This window comes from Danio rerio, chromosome 9, assembly GCF_049306965.1.
Source record: "Danio rerio strain Tuebingen ecotype United States chromosome 9, GRCz12tu, whole genome shotgun sequence".
Lineage (NCBI taxonomy): Eukaryota > Metazoa > Chordata > Actinopteri > Cypriniformes > Danionidae > Danio > Danio rerio.
Genome location: NC_133184.1, coordinates 51,543,342 through 51,565,000, shown reverse-complemented (window position 1 = coordinate 51,565,000; position 21,659 = coordinate 51,543,342). Strand labels below are relative to the sequence as shown.

General features: G+C 39.2%; 1 protein-coding gene across 2 annotated transcripts in view; it reads right to left on the bottom strand.

Annotated features, from left to right (window-relative positions):
* Nucleotides 1-21,659, bottom strand: part of csrnp3 (cysteine-serine-rich nuclear protein 3) — a 120,688-nt gene that overhangs the window by 92,802 nt on the left and 6,227 nt on the right. For both annotated transcript variants that reach the window (XM_073913224.1, XM_073913227.1), the window contains exon 2: nucleotides 16,849-16,880. The gene's annotated coding sequence lies outside the window, so the exon portion shown is untranslated. The remainder of the gene's footprint in view (nucleotides 1-16,848; nucleotides 16,881-21,659) is intronic.

Sequence of the window (21,659 nt, the reverse complement as noted above, 5' to 3'; positions counted from 1 at the left end):
TTTCCTGACTGATTCTATTTACACAGCAGAATCAAAGCGTGTGCTCATGGAGGCGTGACACTGTGGAACCGAATCACAGCACATTATGTTAGCTGACCAATTAGAGTCTCTTCAGGGCGTTTTCATGTTAGCTGAGCAGCTGTAAATAATGAAAGTAAGATATATGAACAAATAACGGGAATAATGCATTAGTAAATGTTTAACTAGACATATAGATATTTAGAAGAAAGTCTCTGTTAAACATCACTTGAATGATGTTAAATATTAAATATTTGGAAAAACAAAACTCAAATGTCACAGGAGGGCTAATCATTTTGTCTTCTACTACAATACATAAATAGTGAACTACTGGTCTAGCAGTCCCCCGTCCTGCATTTTATCATTAATGTTTAGTAAGTTAGCTGTGCAGTGTGCAGTTCGCCACACATCTGAAAGAATTCACATATCAGAGACAGAAATGTAAGCATGGAGCTGTGCCCAAAAAAACACGGCCCAGAGTCGCGGCTTCAGAAACCACCCTGTGTGTTTCACTCCACTACCACAATATTGCTGTAGCCGGCAGGCTGGAAACGGCTTTGTTTCTCCTCATTGCGTTTGCTCTGTATATCAGAAACAGATTACGCTGTTCTTTCCTGCTCTCTCTGGGTTTTCTTCCCTTTTCAGTCCTTTTCCTGAAGCCATGCATGCGTGTTATAGTACAGGGCACGATCATCGATCAAACCGTCCATCCACGAGCTGCTGGTTTATACATCCACCGGGTCACAATAATTTTATTTCAAGGGGTAGGTTCACATAGACATCAGTAATCAAATTATTTACCTTATTTTTGAAATTAGACAATATTATAAGATTAAATTAGTTGCTTTTAGAATATTCCTATCATGTTTATGTATTATGGGGTTATTACATGACTCTCTGAAATACTTGATTCTGATTGCTCAAGCAGAGATGTTATTCCCAGATAACAACTGCTGAAACTAATAACACGGGCTCATCTGGGTACTTCATCTTGACCATCGGTGAGTATATTAATATGCATATGTACAGTGAGGGATTGAACAGGTCATGTTTTTTCTAAAGGAGTTGTTGACATGGAATTGAACCAGATTTTGGCAAAAACCCAAACAATACAAACATAAAAATAAAACCCCTAAAAATCAGCTAAATTTGTATTTAACACTTTATATAAAAGGCTTTTTTGGTGATGGCAGCTTAAAGACGCCTCTCATATGAAGAATAAAGTCACATGCATTGCTCAGGTGGGAGTTTCTTACAGACTTCAACAGAGTGTCTAAATCTTGATGGTTCTGTGAATCTCGTCTATCAAATCTGAGATTTTTTTTTTGTATTTTCTATTGGATTCAGGTCAGGTGATTGGCTGGGCCATTCTACAGCTTGATTTTCTTTGTCTGAAAGCGTTTGAGAGTTTCCTTGGCTGTGTTTTGGATCATTGTCTTTCTGAAATGTCCACCCTGGTTTTATCTTCATCCTCCTGCTAATGTAGATGTTGAACTGAAGCAGCTGATATTCATTTACACTGACGAAGGGCAGAAGGTTGCTAAAGGACTACTGAGAGATTTTAGCTGCTGTCTGGGCTTTCTACACCTGCCTTTCTTCAAATGTTCAATACGTTTTCCCTTCATCATTTCAGTTTATTACACATAACTTCATGTGTAAGCTAATTAGCTTTGATTTTTGTGCATATATGGATTTCTTTGGGTGTTACCAATATCTGGTGAAAATTTGAAGCCAACAGAACCTGTAGAAATATGTTTATATACCACTGTACTGTATATTCTTGTGTTTTTCTGTTTGATGCAATCTAGTGACTGAATAATATGTTTGTTACAGGCTGCACTTAGATATTATTCAGTCACTAGATTGCATCAAACAGAAAAACACAAGAATATACAGTACAGTGGTGGAAATATGTTTTGAAAGCGTCATAATTTTTCGGAAAAAACTTATTTCTACAGGTTCTGTTAGCTTCAAATTTTCACCAGATATTGGTAACATGCAAAGAAATCCATATATGCACAAAAATCAAAGCTAATTAGCTTACAAATGAAGTTACTTTTTTGGTGATGGCAGCTTGAAGACACCTCTCATATGGAGAATGAAGTCACATGCATTGCTCAGGTGTGAGTTTTAACCAATTCAGCAGGGTTTTAATTACTTACTTACTATACATACTTCTGGCTACATAATTCACAATCTCCAAAAATGTATATAGGGCTACGTTTTCATTGTTTTTTAATATAAATGTCTATATTTACACATTGGTTTCAAGACGATCCACATTTACACATCCGTGAAAATGATTACCTTGTTAGTGACATAACATCCCATTTACAACAACAAAATCATTACCACAAAGGTAAAATGACTGTAATATCACACAAGTGAATTAAACAGAGCTATACTGAAGGATATAAACGATCTCTTGGAAATATTGTGCAGCCCTAATCAGAATATTGTTGTCCACGTAAGCACACCGAAGGCGTCTTGCTAGGGGTGTCACGATTTCGATTTTTAATCGAAATCGATCGAAATTTATGCTCAATTTCAATTATCGAATCAAAAAATAGAATCGTTGATGCTGCCACGCCCTCATGTCACGTCAGCTTGGCCTGCCAAGCGGGAAAAAAACAGGCTTGTTGAAGTGCTTGTTAAACCGCAGAAGCAGGAGACCCGTCGACAGAGCTTAAACCCTCTCCTCTTTCAATGAAGTCGCCGGTGTGTAAGCATTTTGGATTTCCAGTGAGTTATGTTGACAACGTTCGTGTTGTCGACAAAAAAACACAGTTTTGCAAGCTCTGCTATGTACGTATTACGTACGGTTCGTCCGATAGACAACACCGGCATCGCGATCCTCCCCCCGCCCCCGTTGCAAATCCGCTCGCGAAAAGTACACACTTAGGCCCTGTTTACACTGTCTTTGTTTTTGAATGGCATCTTAAAACGACAACGATTTGACATCCACAGTGGCGTGTAGGATTTCTGAGCAGCCCTCCTTCCTCACTACCACTGAAAATGCACATCACGTGACCACACAGACACAGACACACACAGCCATGTGCTTGAGACAGCAGGTTCAGGCAGTCAGAGGACTGCTTCAATCTTTCACTCACTTGTACTTAGTCATTTTAGCGAACACCTCAGATACTGTTGGCTGGTTCCTGTTGGTTGTGTGTCTTTTTTTACCGACGCCATTATAACGACACAGATCACTGCCTATTCACGAGTAGGGTTGTAACGGTATGAATTTTTCACGGTATGATAATCGTCTAAAACAATACCACGGTTTGACGGTTTCGCGGTATACGGTATGTTACAAATGTTACAAAATAATAGTACAGTAAAGCAAATTTGACTTTTTCCAAATAATATATTTTCAGTTACTATAAACAACACCACTTACAATGAACAAATAAAAAAATAAGAAAATAATAAATAATGTGTCAAAGTCCAAATAAAGTCCAAATAAACATGGTGCAAATCCTCAGTAAAAAATAGATATAAATATTTACTATACTATAAATAGTTACATAACGAAACTAGATTCAATATGGAACATCCTTAGGTTTTATGTGCCAGCATGAATATGGTTGTCTGTGGATGTGGATTTGGATATGGTTGTCTGCAATGCAGACAAACAGCTGCACCTTCATTTGCGTCTTTTGAAAACAGCAAGAGCAGCAGTTCGTCTTTGCTGTGTCACTGTTTTGTCATGTTTCTGTGCTGCTGTGCATGCAAAAGTACTTAGTATGAGAATTATTTCATGCAAAACTTTTTTTTTTTGCGTTTTATTTAGCCGCGCATAAATGTATGCCTATCTCTCATTCCGTGTTGTTCAAAAAGCTCATTGTTTGGTCCACAAACAAAAGCGAAACCTATGCTTATTGGTTGTGATATAGCGAGTTTGAACCAATCTGGGCATGGAGGAGGGACAATGCATCAATGTATCATGTCTGGTTTGTCCGGAGACAGTGACGAGGGTTTCTTTGTCAAATCAGCGTGGTCAAATTTTGATGACGTAACCGCACTGATTCCGGAGCCTCTGAAAGTCCGAATGTTATGTGATACAGCACTGGAAAGCTGAGATTCTCTTCTTTATGCCAATCTTTGAATTGTATGAATCGGATCAGCGGATCAAAAGTTATTAAACATTTAAAAGCAATACTTATTTTTAGCCGCGGGTGGCTGTCTCGGTCTTTAAGGGTTAAAACCGTTGATATGCAATTGTTCATGGTATGATAATCGTGCACGTTCAAATCGTGCTAGACCGTCATACTGGTATATTGTTACAACCCTATTCACGAGTCCTGCAGAAAAAGTGATTGACAGGTGGTAATTATGTGTGTATCTTGCCTTTATTCATTTACTGTATGATTTTTGTTTATGGGTAAAACAAAGACCATGCAGGTCAGGTAGTTTAAACGGTAGGCTACAAATAATTAATTGGTCATTAATTAATTATTCATAATCGAAAATCGAATTGAATCATGCCTTTAGAATAGAAAATGTAATCGAATCGAGGATTTGGAGGATCGTGACACCCTTTCGTCTTACAAGTGCATATGAACAGACTTCCCGCCAGTCACGGTTATATGCACATGTAAATCTCCACCATTCCTATACAAAAGGGGGGCAAATTGATTTGGCTGCGTGCACGTAAGAGCATGTGTGAAGACGTCATGCGGAGAGAGAGACGGAGAGCTGGGCTGTTATCAGGGAAAGCGTTGTGCCACCTCTCTTGTGAATCTTTAATGGGCAGGATTCAGCGCTCTGGCAGCACTGCCATCTGTGCACGGGTTAGAGCCACGCGTGGAAGATTTAGTTATTCAAATGACCCAGCTTAATCAGCCCCTCCTAGCAGCCTGGAAATCCATTCTGTAAATGCTGCCGTGTCCTTTCAGTGTGTCATATAGAGTAATTAAATCATGCTCCCCCGGGGAAGATGTGAAGGGATAAACAGATGCAGTCAGGAGTGCCGTGAACGCAGAAGCTCTTGGATCATGATCTGAAAACATCTGAAAGGTGCGCAGGCAAGAGATCTGGCTTTTCTATGCGTTTCAGTCGCAATTAAAGCAGTAGTTCAGTCGAGACATGCAAACTGTCAACATTTACACAGTTTCATGGCAATGCAACACGCAACATTTACTATTTTTTTAAACCAAAATAAAGGAGGAGATATTTGACAGACTGTCACACAAAAATGTTGTTGTTTTTTTATCATTATTGAAAATCAACAGGGGCTCTTTGTGAAAACATAGCCCCTTATACATTTCTAGAGAGTGCAAATTTTGTAGCCAGAGGAACATATGCCTGCATTTCATATTTAAAACGAATGCTATGGGGCAGTATGTCACCGTTTCTTTTTGCGTTACCTCTTGATTGCTTACTTTCAATGTGTTCTGCTTTTCCACTGTTACCAGTGGCTTGCTACGTATGTTGGAGGACTTGAGGCGCAGAGTGGAGTCGTCGAGAATCGTTTCATGTTAGGATGGAGACCCTGGATGGACCCCTACTGCTTTTGTTTGTCTATTTAACACCAAGAGTTTTTTCACTTATATAATTCAGCTTTGCTGGTCATTTGGTCCTGGTTTGCTTAGTGTTCACACTGTAAAGACTAAAACTCAAGGGTGAAGATCATATCTTCACATCACTCAAACAAAAATAAAATGGATTTTCTGTTGTATATTTTCAACCCAAGCTCATTCTGGAAACGTAGCCCGGCAGATGTTTTTGGAGACCGCAATTTACTGGCCAGAGGTATGTACGGCCGCGTTTAGTTTTTTTCGAGCGAATGCTGCGGGGCGGTGTGGCGCCACTCTGCTCCTCCTCGTTGCGCTCGCCGGCCGACGGCTCGCCACCGAGTGGAGGGCTTTCCTGATGCAACCAGTTTGTCTGCTTAGCTCACAGAGTTGCGTCGGCGGAGCGGAGGCCCCAGAGGAGGAGGAGGAGCCGGCCGTGGGGACGATGAAAAACAGAATGAAAAACAGAATCCGAAAAATAAGGGCGAGAACGCGGCGGGATCCGAAAACGCGGTTGAAATCAAAGACGAGGGCTTTTGCTTTTTTTTTTTCTGGACGACTTTTGCAAACCGTCACTTAGGTTTAGGGAAGGAGGAGGAGGAGGAGGAAGAGGAGGGTGGCCAGGTCGACCGATCCGGCGAAAACAAAAACCGCTCGAATGCGTACCTCCCGGGACGTATCTCGCCGTCCGCAGAAACGTCCGCGGGGCTACGTTTCCACAACGAGCCCGGGTTGTATATTTTGCAACTGAGCTTAATAATTTATGCCCAAAACTGGATTATCACATAAAAGACATGCGTATAAAGCAGTGTTTCCATCCAATGAGTCAAAGAGAACAAAATCGTCACTTCCTGATTAACTGGCACCAAATATCAAAAGTGAAAATAAAATGTATTGTGGTAGGAGAAGCTGCGTGAATCTTTTCCTTATTTAATAAATTAGTTGCGCCACAGAAGACAAATCTTGACAGTCTGAAGGTCATAAATAATATAATACCACTAATACTGAAATAGTTACAGAGTTTTAGAATAAACAAAAGATTTCACATGTTTTACAATGTGCTCAGCAAGCTGCTTTGTCCATTCACACACATTTTTATCATCACAAGATCTCTTATAACAAAATCACATGACCTTTTTTAATGTGCCTACTGGAATTTGTTCAGTAAAGCGTTTCCATCGAAAAAGTGTTTGATCGTTAAAGCAACCCAGGCTCATTCTGAAAACGTAGTCCTGTGGACGTTTCTGGAGACCGCGAAATACGAGGTATGTATTTTTGCAGTTTTTGATTTCACAAATCTGCGAGAGGCGGGTGTCGACTGAATGATTGACTAGGCGACCGGCCAATTGACCGACCCACCCTCCTCCTTCCCAAACCCGACCATTTTACCGATTGACCCGCCTGCCCGCTTACTTCCCTAAACCCAGCTGAAGGTTTACAAAAGCTGTCCAGAAAAAGAAAAGCCCTCGTCTGATTTTTACAATGTTTTAGAATTTTACCACATTCTCACCCTGTTATTCACTTGTTCATTTCATTTTTTGGATTCTGTTTTTGTCTTACCTGATTTCTGGAACCGCTCTTCCCCGGACTCGAACCCTGTCGACGTGGTCAGCTCCTCTCCGAGTCTCAAGTCCGCCGATGTACACAACAGGCTAACTAGACAAGCTGGCTGCTGTGGAAAACCCTCCACACGGAGGTAAGCGGTCATCCGGTAAGTGCTAAAAGGAACGGCGTCATACTGCCCCATAGCGTTTGCTTAAAAAAATGAAATGCAGCCATACGTACCTCCGGCTGCATATAATGCGTGACCTCCTGAAATGTCCACAGGACTAGGTTTTCAGAATGAGCCTGTGTTGCGTAAAAGTGTTTATGTGCATCTTTTCTTATCTAATAAAATGTTTATCCTACTAAGTCGAGCAGCAGAGTTAATTCATAAGTACACTGAGAACCATCTTGTCAGCAATTTTAGTCCACTTGTTTGGGTTCTGATGGCAGAGCTTACATTTATTTACATAATCCAAATGAACAGAGCAGAGTTTGTTTTAATCCAATCAGCCTGACAAGTTTGAACACACCTTAAATCACCGTCTACTTTGGTAAAGAAGCAGCCTGGACTTTCTGTAACGTCTCGTTTTACATTCACTGAAGAAAGCACATAGGAGACATGAGTAATGACAGCATTCTCATCTTGGGCCTGTTTTTGAGTGTGTGCGCATGATATTATAATTGCATATACTGTATAGTCTTGAATGTGAATGTGTGCCTCCATCCATTGTGTAAGCCTGTGTACTGTACAGTAAGACTGTGTGGGCAGATTTTGTGTTTTTTTAGAAAATGTCCCCAGAGGAATAACAAACCATGATGAAATCTCCTCATCCCCACAAGAAAAAAAAAACATCTTCTAAAATAAACGCCAAAGGAAATATAGAAGGTGAGAGTATGGGAATAAGTTGCTGATGAAATACATGTTCAAGATGATGCCTATTTAAATCAAATCTGTGCAAAAACTCATTGCTGCAGTAATAATGTGTTTTGGATACTTTCCACGCATGCGGCTGCTGATGTGTTGTTATCTTGTTGCTATGCAGTTGCTAGGGGGTTCTGGTTGATTGCTGAGGCACTGTTATTCAGTTGTTAATGTGTTATTATTGCGAGGGAATTGCCATGATGTTGCTAAGGTGTTAGTTAAATGTTGCTATCCTGTTGCTAAGGTGTTATTAGCACGTTGTTATGCAGTTGTTAGGGCGTTTTGGGTGGTTGCTTGAGCTTTGCCATGCAGTTGCTAATGTGTTGTTCGAATATTGCCATGCTGTTGCTAAGGTGTTATTAGAGTATATGTATGCAGTTGCTAGGGTGTTATAGGAGATCGCTAAGGCATTGACATGCAGTTGCTAAGGTAATGGTAGAATGTTACTATGATGTTGCTAAGATTTTATTAGCATGTTGCTATGCAGTTGATAGGGTGTACTGGGTGGTTGCTAGAGCATTGCCATGCAGTTGCTAAAGTGTTGTTAGTATGTTCCCTTGCAGTTGCTAAGGTGTTATTAGAATATATGTATGCAGTTGCTAGGGTGTTATAGGAGATTGCTAAGGCATCGACATGCAGTTGCTAAGGTAATAGTGGAATGTTATTAGGATGTTGCTAAGATCTTATTAACATGTTGCTACAGTAGGCAGTTGTTGGGGTGTTATGGGTGGTTGCTTGAGCATTGGCATGCAGTTGCTAGGGTGTTCTGGTTGATTGCTCGGTCACTGTTATTCAGTTGTTATGCTGTTATTATTAGATTACTGGCATGCGATTGCGAGGGAATTGCAATGATGTTGTTAAAATGTTAGTTAAATGTTGCCATGCTGTTGCTAAAGTGTTATTAGCATGTTGCTATGCAGATGTTAGAGTGTTTTGTGTGGTGGCTTGAGCATTGCCAAGCAGTTGCTAAGGTGTTGTTAGTATGTTGCCTTGCAGTTGCTTAGGTGTTGTTAGAATGTTGCCATGCTGTTGCTAAGGTGTTATTAGAATATATGTATGCAGTTGCTAGGGTGTTATAGGAAATTGCTAAGGCATCGACATGCAGTTGCTAGGGTAATGGTAGAATATTACTATGATGTTGCTAAGATCTTATTAGCATGTTGCTATGCAGTTGTTAGGGTGTTTTGGGTGGTTGCTTGAGCATTGCCATGCAGTTGCTAAGGTGTTGTTAGTATGTTGCCTTGCAGTTGCTAAGGTGTTGTTATAATATTTTCATGCTGTTGCTATGGTGCTATTAGAATTTATGTATGCAGTTGCTAGGGTGTTATATCAGATTGCTAAGACATTGACACGCAATTGCTAAGATATTGGTATAATGTTACTTTGCTGTCGCTAAGATCTTGTTAGCATGTTGCTATGTAGTTGTTAGGGTGTACTGGGTGGTTGCTAGAGCATTGCCATGCAGTTGCTAAGATGTTGTTAGAATATTGCCATGCTGTTGCTAAGGTGTTATTAGAATATATGTATGCAGTTGCTAGGGTGTTATATGAGATCGCTAAGGCATTGACATGCAGTTGCTAAGGTAATGGTAGAATGTTACTATGATGTTGCTAAGATTTTATTAGCATGTTGCTATGCAGTTGATAGGGTGATTTGGGTGGTTGCTTGAGCATTGCCATGCAGTTGCTAAGGTGTTGTTATGTTGCCTTGCAGTTGCTAAGGTGTTGTTAGAATGTTGCCATGCTGTTGCTAAGATGTTATTAGAATATAAGTATGCAGTTGCTAGGGTGTTATAGGAGATTGCTAAGCATTGACATCCAGTTGCTAAGGTAATGGTAGAATGTTAGTATGATGTTGCTAAGACCTTATTAGCATGTTGCTAAGCAGTTGTTAGGGTGTTTTGTGTGGTGGCTCGAGCATTGCCAAGCAGTTTCTAAGGTGTTGTTAGTATGTTGCCTTGCAGTTGCTAAGGTGTTGTTAGAATGTTGCCGTGCTGTTGCTAAGATGTTATTAGAATATATGTATGCAGTTGCTAGGGTGTTATAGGAGATTGCTAAGGCACTTACATGCAGTTGCTAAGGTAAAGGTTGAATGTTAGTATGATGTTGCTAAGACCTTATTAGCATGTTGCTATGCAGTTGTTAGGGTGATTTGGGTGGTTGCTTGAGCATTGCCATGCAGTTGCTAAGGTGTTGTTAGTATGTTGCCTTGCAGTTGCTAAGGTGTTGTTAGAATGTTGCCATGCTGTTGCTAAGATGTTATTAGAATATATGTATGCAGTTGCTAGGGTGTTATAGGAGATTGCTAAGCATTGACATCCAGTTGCTAAGGTAATGGTAGAATGTTAGTATGATGTTGCTAAGACCTTATTAGCATGTTGCTAAGCAGTTGTTAGGGTGTTTTGTGTGGTGGCTCGAGCATTGCCAAGCAGTTGCTAAGGTGTTGTTAGTATGTTGCCTTGCAGTTGCTAAGGTGTTGTTAGAATGTTGCCGTGCTGTTGCTAAAATGTTATTAGAATATATGTATGCAGTTGCTAGGGTGTTATAGGAGATTGCTAAGGCACTTACATGCAGTTGCTAAGGTAATGGTTAAATGTTAGTATGATGTTGCTAAGACCTTATTAGCATGTTGCTATGCAGTTGTTAGGGTGTTTTGGGTGGTTGCTAGAGCATTTTCATGCAGCTGCTAAGGTGTTGTTAGTATGTTGCCTTGCAGTTGCTAAGGTGTTGTTAGAATGTTGCCATGCTGTTGCCAAGATGTTATTAGAATATATGTATGCAGTTGCTAGGGTGTTATAGGAGATTGCTAAGGCATTGACATGCAGTTGCTAAGGTAATGGTTGAATGTTAGTATGATGTTGCTAAGATCTTATTGGCATGTTGCTAAGCAGTTGTTAGGGTGATTTGGGTGGTTGCTAGAGCATTGCCATGCAGTTGCTAGGGTGTTCTGGTTGATTGCTGGGTCACTGTTATTCAGTTGTTATGCTGTTATTATTAGATTACTGGCATGCGATTGCGAGGGAATTGCAATGATGTTGTTAAAGTGTTAGTTAAATGTTGACATGCTGTTGCTAAGGTGTTATTAGCATGTTGCTATGCAGATGTTAGAGTGTTTTGTGTGGTGGTTGGAACATTGCCAAGCAGTTGCTAAGGTGTTGTTAGTATGTTGCCTTGCAGTTGTTTAGGTGTTGTTAGCATGTTGCCATGCTGTTGCTAAGGTGTTATTAGAATATATGTACAGTATGCAGTGCAAAGGTGTTATAGGAGATTGCTAAGGCATCGACATGCAGTTGCTAAGGTAATGGTAGAATGTTACTATGATGTTGCTAAGATGATCTTATTAGCATGTTGCTATGCAGTTGTTAGGGTGTTTTGGGTGGTTGCTTGAGCATTGCCATGCAGTTGCAAAGGTGTTGTTAGTATGTTGCCATGCTGTTGCTAAGATGTTATTTGAATATAAGTATGCAGTTGCTAGGCTGGTAAAGGAGACTGCTAAAGCATTGACATGCAGTTGCTAAGGTAATGGTAGAATGTTACTATGATGTTGCAAAGACCTAATTAGCATGTTGCTATGCAGTTGTTGGGGTGTTTTGGGTGGTTGCTTGAGCATTGCCATGCAGTTGCTAAGGTGCTATAGAAGGTTACTAATACATTGACATGCAGTTGCCAGGGTGTTCTGGTTGATTGCTGGGTCACTGTTATTCAGTTGTTATGCTGTTATTATTAGATTACTGGCATGCGATTGCGAGGGAATTGTCATGATGTTGCTAAAGTGTTAGTTAAATGTTGCCATGCTGTTGCTAAGGTGTTATTAACATGTTGCTATGCAGATGTTAGAGTGTTTTGTGTGGTGGCTCGAGCATTGCCAAGCAGTTGCTAAGGTGTTGTTGGTATGTTGCCTTGCAGTTGCTTAGGTGTTGTTAGCATGTTGCCATGCTGTTGCTAAGGTGTTATTAGAATATAAGTATGCAGTTGCTAGGCTGGTATAGGAGACTTCTAAAACACTGACATGCAGTTGCTAAGGTAATGGTAGATTGTTACTATGATGTTGCTAAGATCTTATTAGCATGTTGCTAAGCAGTTGTTATGGTGTTTTGGGTGGTTGCTTGAGCTTTGTCATGCAGTTGGTAAGGTGTTGTTAGGATTTTATGTAGTCATTATGGAGTTGAAGGAGATTAGATCATTGGTGTGCAGTTGCTAAGGTATTGTTGCTATTAGACAGTTACATGTGTGTTCTGAGTGGTTGCTAAAACATTGCCTTGCCAGAGTATTCAGGGCAGTTGTTAGTTCATTGCTTTGCAATTGCTAAGGTGTTGTTAGCATGTTGTTAAGTGGTTGGTAGGGTCTTCTGGCGATTAACAGGTCACTGCTATGCAGTTGCTAAGGTGTTATTAAAATGTTGGTGTATTGTTGGTATGCTGGTACAGGTAGCTATAAGGGCATTGACATGCAGTTGTTAAGGTGTTGTTAGAAGTGTGTTGTGTTTGTTAGGGTGTTCAAGGTAGTTGTTGGCATTTAATGAGCATTGGCATGCAGTTGTTAGCAGGATATTATACATTTTAATGGATGTTCTGAGTGGTCTGAGCTAGAATATTGCCGTACAGTTGCTAGGATGTTGCAGTAGGGTGTTCAGGGCAGTTGTTAGTTCATCACCATGCAATTGCTTATGTGTTGTTAGCATGTTGTTATGTGGTTGCCAGGGGTCATCTGGTGGTTGCCAGGTCACTGCTATGCGGTTGCTAAGGTGTTGCAAAATGTTGCTATGCAGCACTACTTGAATGCTGGTATGATTTTGGTAGGATGCAATAGGTGATTATTGTGGCATAGCTGTGCAGTTGCTAAGGAGGTGTTCGCACATTGTCATGCAGATGTTCATGGTTTTTATAAAAACTTTCAGCTCTAACCTTTTTAAGTTTAATCCATCTCCAAGTTAAATTAATCTGATTATTCCAGATTCCAGATATACTGCCATCATTGCAATAGTATGATGCATAAAAAGGACAAAACACATGCAAAGTTTAATACTTCAGATATTAACAATGGTAATAATGATGCTTACCCTAGCAAACCCCTAATTAGTATATTTTAAGAATAACAGATGTGACAGAGCCTCTGCAAAGATGTACACACACTATTGTGTGTATGTGTGTGTGTTTGCTCATGCTGTGCAGCACTGCCACTCTCAGCTGGTCTCTTCCTGATGTCAAAAGAAGCTGGTGGATTTGCAACAAAGGATCTTTATAACAAGCTGCAGTAGCACATTTAGAGCCACAGAGTCTCTCTCTCCCTCTCCCCCCCTCTCTCTCTCTTGCTAATATTGAATACATCTTGGCCTCTATGGACCAATCTTTTCCCAGTCACACATTCTGCACCTCACACTGCTACAGACTTTAATTAGTTAAACTGTCACACAGTTACGCCATGCGTGTCCCTGAAGACTACAAGCCAGCTACAAACTCACTCTGCAGGAAGAACAATAAGTCTAGCAGACGGGATTTTATTCAGTGGACTCAATGTATGAGCGAAGAATGAATCAGAGCTGCATTTAAAGTCGTCATGAAATCAAACATCTCTCAATCCAATCAAGTGTCCTTTTTAGTGGATGAAGGATCTTAATTCATTCATTCATTCATTTTCCTTCAGCTTAGTCCCTTTATTCATCAAGGGCCGCCACAATAGAATGAACCACCAACTATTCCAGCATATGTTTTACACAGCAGACGCCCTTCCAGCTGCAACTCAGTACTGGGAAACACCCATACACTCTAACTCACACACATACACTATGGAAAATTTAGCCTATTAAATTCTCCTGTAGCGCATGTGTTTGGACTGTGGGGGAAATTGGAGCACCCGGAGGAAACTCACACCAGCACGGGGAGAACATGCAAACTCTACACAGAAATGGCCACTAGCCCAGCCTGGACTTGAACCAGCTGTGAAGCGATAGTGCTAACCCCTGAGCCACCGTGCCGCTCTATGTGTGTTTAATTAAATTGAAATGATACAAAGCTAAATATTCTTACAATTAATCATTTAGTTTTTAGTCTCAATGTAATTTTTCCAGTAAAACAAGTAAATAAATAAAACATCTGTGCCATAATTCTGTGTACAATTTTCAGTTTCACTTAACAATAGTATCGTTGTTACTGACTCGGTCCCAGTCATTCCCCTCGCTGGCCAGCAGAGGCCACCATCTCCGGACTTCTAGCATTACATCATCCACTTAAACTGATTGCGCACACACCTGTCATCCATCCCATTAACGACCCACGCTCCCTGATTTAAGCCACGCTCAAACACCAGTTCAGTGCGAAGTCTTGTTCTGCCACGGCTAACATCTCTGAGTGTTATTCCCTTGCCTGATCTCCTGTGCTTTACCCCGGACTGTTTCTGACTCTGAGTTGCCTTCTGCCTGCCCCGAACCTTGCTTGCTTGTTATCTGGACTCTGAACATCGCTGCCTGCCCCCGACCCACGCCTGATATCTGGACTCTGAACCACGCCGCCTGCTACTGATCTATGCCTGTTATATCACACTGTGTCTGTCAGTCACCAGCCCCTCGACCATTATTGCATACTGTTGATGTGAGTTCGCACTTTAGTGTGTATTGTATGATTGTGATTGGACTGTGTCTATTAAATACAGCAAATGGATCCCTCCGTGTCAGGATCCTCGTTACAACCGTACAGGCCCGGATTGGATAATCGGGAAAACTGGGAGTATTCCTGGTGGGCCGGTCCGTTTTTTGGCCAAGAGGGCCGGTGTCCCTAACTGCCTGCACTCTGAGCAGTCGCACTTTTTTCACTCATCTATTTATTTATCCATAGCCTCACTATTTTTAATCATTATTTTACCGCAGCTCTACTCTTATTATTTATTTTCTCGCAGCCCCATGAGCAGAATGCAGGTTAATCATGTCCAACGAAGAATTCTATGAAATCCGTTTCTTGTCAAATGATGACTTTTAACCTTCACTCAGAGATGCATAAACATATTAAAATAAAGTAAACTAAATATAACCTCAAATTTCACCCATCACGGATGCGGTAAAGTAAACTGTGCAACTCTGTGTCTTCTAAAGTACGCACTGCCGTCAGATTTGAGTTAAAAGAGCATGCGCACACTTTTTAACATGCTACATATCCTCAATGCAAAATGCACATAATATCCATCTGAACAAAACATGAATATTCTAAGTTCCCAAATGCAATCAATTCAAAGCTAAATTATTCAAAACTGAAATGCATCATATAACATTAGTTATTAAATTCAAACACATAGGCTCCTACAACATATATTCAATTCAATTCAATTGAGCTTTATTTGTATAGCGCTTTTACAATGTAGATTGTGTCAAAGCAGCTTCACATGAATGGTCATAGTAACTGGAACAGTGTAGTTCAGTTTTTAGTGTTTAAGTTCAGTTCAGTTCAGTTTAGCTCAGTTCAGTGTGATTTAATCATTACTGAGAGTTCAAACACTGAAGAGCAAATTCATCAATGCGTAGCTCTACCAATCCTGAACCATGCGAGCCAGTGGCGACAGCGGAGAGGGAAAAAAAATATTCAGATATTGCAGAAAAGGACATTGTGATGTTTTAAAGAATAGTGTTGGAGATTTAGCTACAGTTTAATGTTCTCATATTTATGACAAATATTTGAAGTTATAAAGCAGCTGTTTCCTTGAAAAAGACGTGATAGTGTCATGAGAAAATTCAATACATTTGATTTGAGTCTTTATTCTATACATGCAGCTTAATTCATATTTGTTTTCATTTGATATTTTTTCATTACAAGGTTTGGATATTTATGAGCACTAACTCTTACAGAAAATAGATTCTGATACTGTTAAACATTACTTTGTGTTAACTGTTCAAATGAATCATCACTGAAGTACTGAATAAGAAATTACTTTATTTTAATACAGTCAGTCGTGAACTGAAGTGGGCCAGTCTTGAAACTCCAGGGCTGAAAAGGAGTCCCACTTCGGCCCTGGTAGCGTATGTCACATTACAGAGCTTAAATGCATTGCAAACTGACTTCATGTTGACTTTTCCTCAGGAACACAAATGACTAATGACCAATGTTAATTATTAATCTGGCCAGAGGCATTATAAGAAGCAAATCTGAATGTAATGAATGCTAACTCAGGCTTGAGCTGAAGCGACCTCAAAACAGCTATACCGGTTCATGTAATAATTCAAGCAACATAGGCTAAGTATTGATCAACTATTAGCAGGATTGAAATGCAGTAAGGCATCACAGTGGTTGGCACTTTCGCCTCACAGAAAGAAGGTCACTGATTCGAGTCCCAGCTGGGACAGTTGGCATTTCTGTGTGGAGTTTGCATGTTCTCTCGTGTTGGCGTGGGTTTCCTGTGGGTGCTCCAGATTCAGACATGCACTGTAGGTGAATTGAATAAACTAAATTGGCCGTAGTGTATAACTGTGAATGAGCATGTATGGGTGTTTCCCACTACTGGGTTGCAGCTGGAAAGGCATCCAATGTGTAAAACACATGATAAGTTGGCGGTTCATTCCGCTTTGGCGGCCCCTGATAAATAAAGGGACTAAGCTGAGGGAAAATTAACAAATGAATGATGAAAAGCAATGAAGCTGTTATGCTTGTGTAGCTTAATTGCTAAAGCGTGGGTTTGATTCCAAGAAAATAAGCATGTTTCATAAATGTTCATAAGCTTGTCAGTGATAATATTGATGCATTCCTATCACAAATGTACATTTTTAACCAAGCAAACAGTCTATACAGGTAATCACAAAGCACATTGTGAGCCGAGAACATAGTACAAAACAAACAGCCTCAAAATAAAAAAGCCATTCTCTTACCTCAAATGCAGAAAGGAACAGGCTTTAATATTCTGCAGGAAAAGATAAATAAATGAAGATTTATTAAAACCAGTATTGTCCATTAAAACCACTCTTATGATTGCATATACATAAAAAATTCATTTGAATTATTAAAAGGTTTAGGTGGTTGCAAACAATTCAACCCAGTCAATATCAACCCAGGCTCATTCTGAAAATGTACCCCTATGTACATTTCTGGAGAGCGCCAAATACGTACCAGGAGGTACATTTTTTTTGCAGTTTTTGTTTTCACGGTAACATTTATTTATTAACATTTATTAATTTATTTTGATGATCCATTTGAGTATTAGTAGACTGTAGACTGACATTTAAATGACTATAAGAAACTTTGCAAGTACATGGCAACTTACACTAACCCTTACCCCAACCTAACAGTCTACTTACATTGTAATTAGAATTATTTGTCATGTAGATGCAATGTGACTAAATTTAACAAACGGACCATCAAAATAAAGTGTGACCGTTTCTGCAAATCCACTAGATGCTGCTGTGTATGCTTTTTAGATCTCAAATTCCTCTCACACGTGCCATCCGCGCCTACTGGTCTCACCTAAATCCACCAGAGGCCGATGTCAACTGACTACCTGCCTGACTGCCTGAACGATTCCTCCTCCCACACCCTCCCTAAACCCAACCGACAGTGTTTTTAAAAGCAATGATTGACCAGCGCCCACCAGCTTCTCTAAACCCAATCAATAGTGTTTTTAAAAGCACCGATTGACCCTCCCACCCTCTTCCCTCAACCCAACCAATAATGTTTTCAAAAACAACGATTGACCAGTGCTCACCCACTTCCCTAAATCCAACCGACAGTGTTTTCAAAAGCAATCCAGAAAAGAAAAGCCTCGATTTTTACCACGTTTTCAGATTTTACCACGTTCTCACCCTGTTATTTACTTGTTTATTTTATTTTATTTTTTTGTTTTTGTCTTACCTGCTGTGTAAATTCTGGCCATCCTTGTGGTCACCCCAATGACTTTGCTGTTGATATTATTAATATACATGTACTTACGTAAATGTAAAATATTTAAACGAACAACGAACGAACTGCAGCCATTAAATTATTGTGGATTAACTGGTGCCACTGACGTAGCTGATTCACTGCCCCTCCCCCTTCCCGATCGCTGTTGACAGCACGCACTCATCTTCAATAGACAGCAATGACAATGTAGTAGTGGGGGGGATGCCTTTATTACAAATTGTTCAGTAGTCTGTTTTAATAATGAATTAATCTTCATTAACATTATACATGGCATATACTGAATGCTGTACAATAAAAGTATGTAAAAATAACAGAAAACTTATTTATATATATATATATATATTAAAAAAAAAAAAATATATATATATATATATATATATATATATATATATATATATATATATATATATATATATATATATATATATTTTATTTTTTTTTTTTTTTGGTTTGCACATGTACTTGCTGAACTATTTAAAGGAATAAATTGCAATATTTCAAGATTAATTAATGAATTAAAACTACATTTTTTCATTTACCAAAAACAAAAATATAACATTACACTGAATACATTATTATTTGTGTGCCACCCCAAGATTTGGAGTGGCCTCTTCTGGCCACCCCTAAGAAAATTTTCTGCGGGCGCCACTGGCTTTCTGGAACCGCTCCTCTCTGGTCTCTCTGCGTCCTAAATCCGCTGACATGCGTTGCGAGCTACTGGTCCAACTGGTAACAGTGGGAATGCCGTCCACAAGGAGCTAGGCAGTCAGCTGGTAAGCACGAAAAGGAACGGTACCACCCCGTATTGTTCATTTTAAAGACGAAATGCTGCCTAACAGTACATACATTTCAGAATGAGCCTATGTTGATTTTATGGGCTGAATTTAAACAAACAAATCAAGTTGTACATGACTAAAGTTAATGATAACACTTTATAAAAAAACTACACACTATGAATCATTTAATAAGCATTTGCTTATAGTGAATTCATCATCTGTTAAACATTAACTCCACATTAATAAACGTTAGTAAGCAGTTTATAACTGCAGATACAAATGCTGTACTCTTGATTTATAAACACATTTGTAATGTGCTTAATATTTGTACTTTCATAATTTGACAGATTTTTTACTACTAAATTAAGTACCTCAATATTTACAAACCATTTGTATTTAAGAGTAGTTGGCGTTTTTAAGATCATTCAGAATGTGTTAGTAAATAATTAATAATATTGAAATCACTGTTTATATATCTTATTATTAAGGCATATAATGATGGTTACTTTGTACAAATGCCTTCTTAATTCAACATCATGGAGTTTTATGACTTAATCTAAATTGAAGATTATTTATGCTAAGGACAGTTAAAGGCTCAGTATCAAATCAACTATTGCTGAATAACAGGAGGGTCAAAATACAACATAAATGTGGATAAAACAACAATAATATAATAATTTAACTATATAAGCCAATGCAAGTTTATTTCTATAGCACATTTCAAACACAATTGTAATTTAAAGTGCTTTACATAAACAGGAATAAAAGAAACAACAATATAAAAAATGATTAAAATGATAAACACAGTTTAAAATGTGTTAAAACAGGTTATAAAAGAATGAAAAAGAAAAAATATATATAATAGTGCGATCTGTCGGAAGCAGCACCGTGCTCATTCAGTAAAGGCACAGCTAAACAGATGTGTTTTCAGTCTTGAGGTGAATGTGCCTAATGTTGGAGCACACCTGATCATTTCTGCAAGTTAATTCCAGCAGCAGGGGGTGCTGTTAGTAGCTGAAGGCTGATTTAAACTGCTTTGACTGAACTCTTGGAATTTCTCAATTATTTAATCCCAATAATCTGAGTGATCGATTAGGTTTTTATTCAGTGAGCATATCTGTAATCAATTGAGATCCTAGGGAACTTATTGATTTAAAGACAAGTAATAATACTTTAAAATCTATTCTGAATGTAACTGGGAGCCAGTGTAAAGACCCGAGGACAGGTGTGATGTGCTCTGATTTCCTGCTTCTGGTAGCAGCATTCTGGATTAGCTGTAACTGTCTGACTGTCTTTTTAGGAAAGGCCAGTGAGGAGGCAGTTACAGTAATCCACCCTGCTGCTGATAAAAGCATGAACAAGTTTCTCTAAGTCTTCACTGGAAACAAAGCATCTAATTCTTGCAATGTTTTTGAGATGATAGTATGCTGATTTACTAACTGCTTTGACATGGCTCAGATCTGACTCCAGAGTCACACCAAGATTCTTGACCTTAGTTTTTGTTGTTTGACCCTTAGAGGCAAGGTATACATTCACCCAGATAACCTCATCTCTGTCCCCAAACGCAATCACTTCAGTATTCTCTTAGTTTAACTGAAGAAAGTTTTGGCACATCCAACTATTCACTTCATCCATGCATTGGCAGAGGTGGGACTGAAGTCATCAGCATAACTGTGGTAGGAGATTTGGTTTTCTCTTATTATTTAGCTCGGAGGGAGCACATAAAGAGCACACAGAGTATAAAATAATGATGATGCAACATTTTTAGTGTTATTTAGCAATGTTTAAACTGCACAGTAAGTTTATTTTAGTTAAGATTGCAAACGTTTTCAATTTGATTCAGTTTCATTTGTGTATCTTCAAATGAATAGAAATTAATGAAGTCATTTATTTTTTATTTTTTCCTGTTTAGAACATAACTGAGCCTTTATTGTCATTTGTTAGGGATTTATAAAGCATAAATAGTCCTCACTTTAGATCAGGTCACATAACTGGATGAAGTTAAGCTAATAAAGCATTTACTAATGTACAAATGAACTATCATTATATGCCTAAATATTAAGATATATAAATGTTAATTTAGATAGATTATTCATCATTTAATAACTCATTCTGAATGATCTTAAAACAACATCAACTATCCATAAATAACTGGTTTGTAAATAAAGCGATACTTATAAATAAATTATTAAAAAAGTATGAAAACACAATCATTATGCACCTTATACATGCTTAAAAGTCAAGAATAGAGCATTTGTATCTGCAGTTATAAACTGACTACTGACATTTATTAATGTAGAGTCAGTGCTCAACAGGGGTGCGTTTCCCAAACAACGATGAAACTAGCAGCTGAAATATCCTAGTATCATGCATAGTTTGGGAATAGAGCAATGTAGTGATGTGTGTTTCCCAAAACCCGTTTCTCTTCGCAGATCCATCATTTGAACCACGTTAGTTATAATGTAAAACGCCCATAATGATGCTCTAAACGGAGTGGTGACAACTTCTTTAGAGAAGAAACCCATAATTCCTTTGTGCAAATTATATTGTTTTACACGCACACACATTCATTCATTCATTTTCTTGTCGGCTTAGTCCCTTTATTAATCCGGGGTCGCCACAGCGGAATGAACCGCCAACTTATCCAGCAAGGTTTTACGCAGCGGATGCCCTCCAGCCGCAAACCATCTCTGGGAACCATCCACACACACACTCATACACTACGGACAATTTAGTCAACCCAATTCACCTGTACCGCATGTCTTTGGACTGTGGGGGAAACCGGAGCACCCGGAGGAAACCCACGCGAAGGCAGGGAGAACTTGCAAACTCCGCACAGAAACGCCAACTGAGCCGAGGTTCAAACCAGCGACCCAGCGACCTTCTTGCTGTGAGGCGACAGCACTACCTACTGCACCACTGCCTTGCCCACGCACACACATTTAAAGTAAAATCCAACATTAGTTTTGGTATAAACATGCACCTGCTTACCATATTAAATGAATTATATG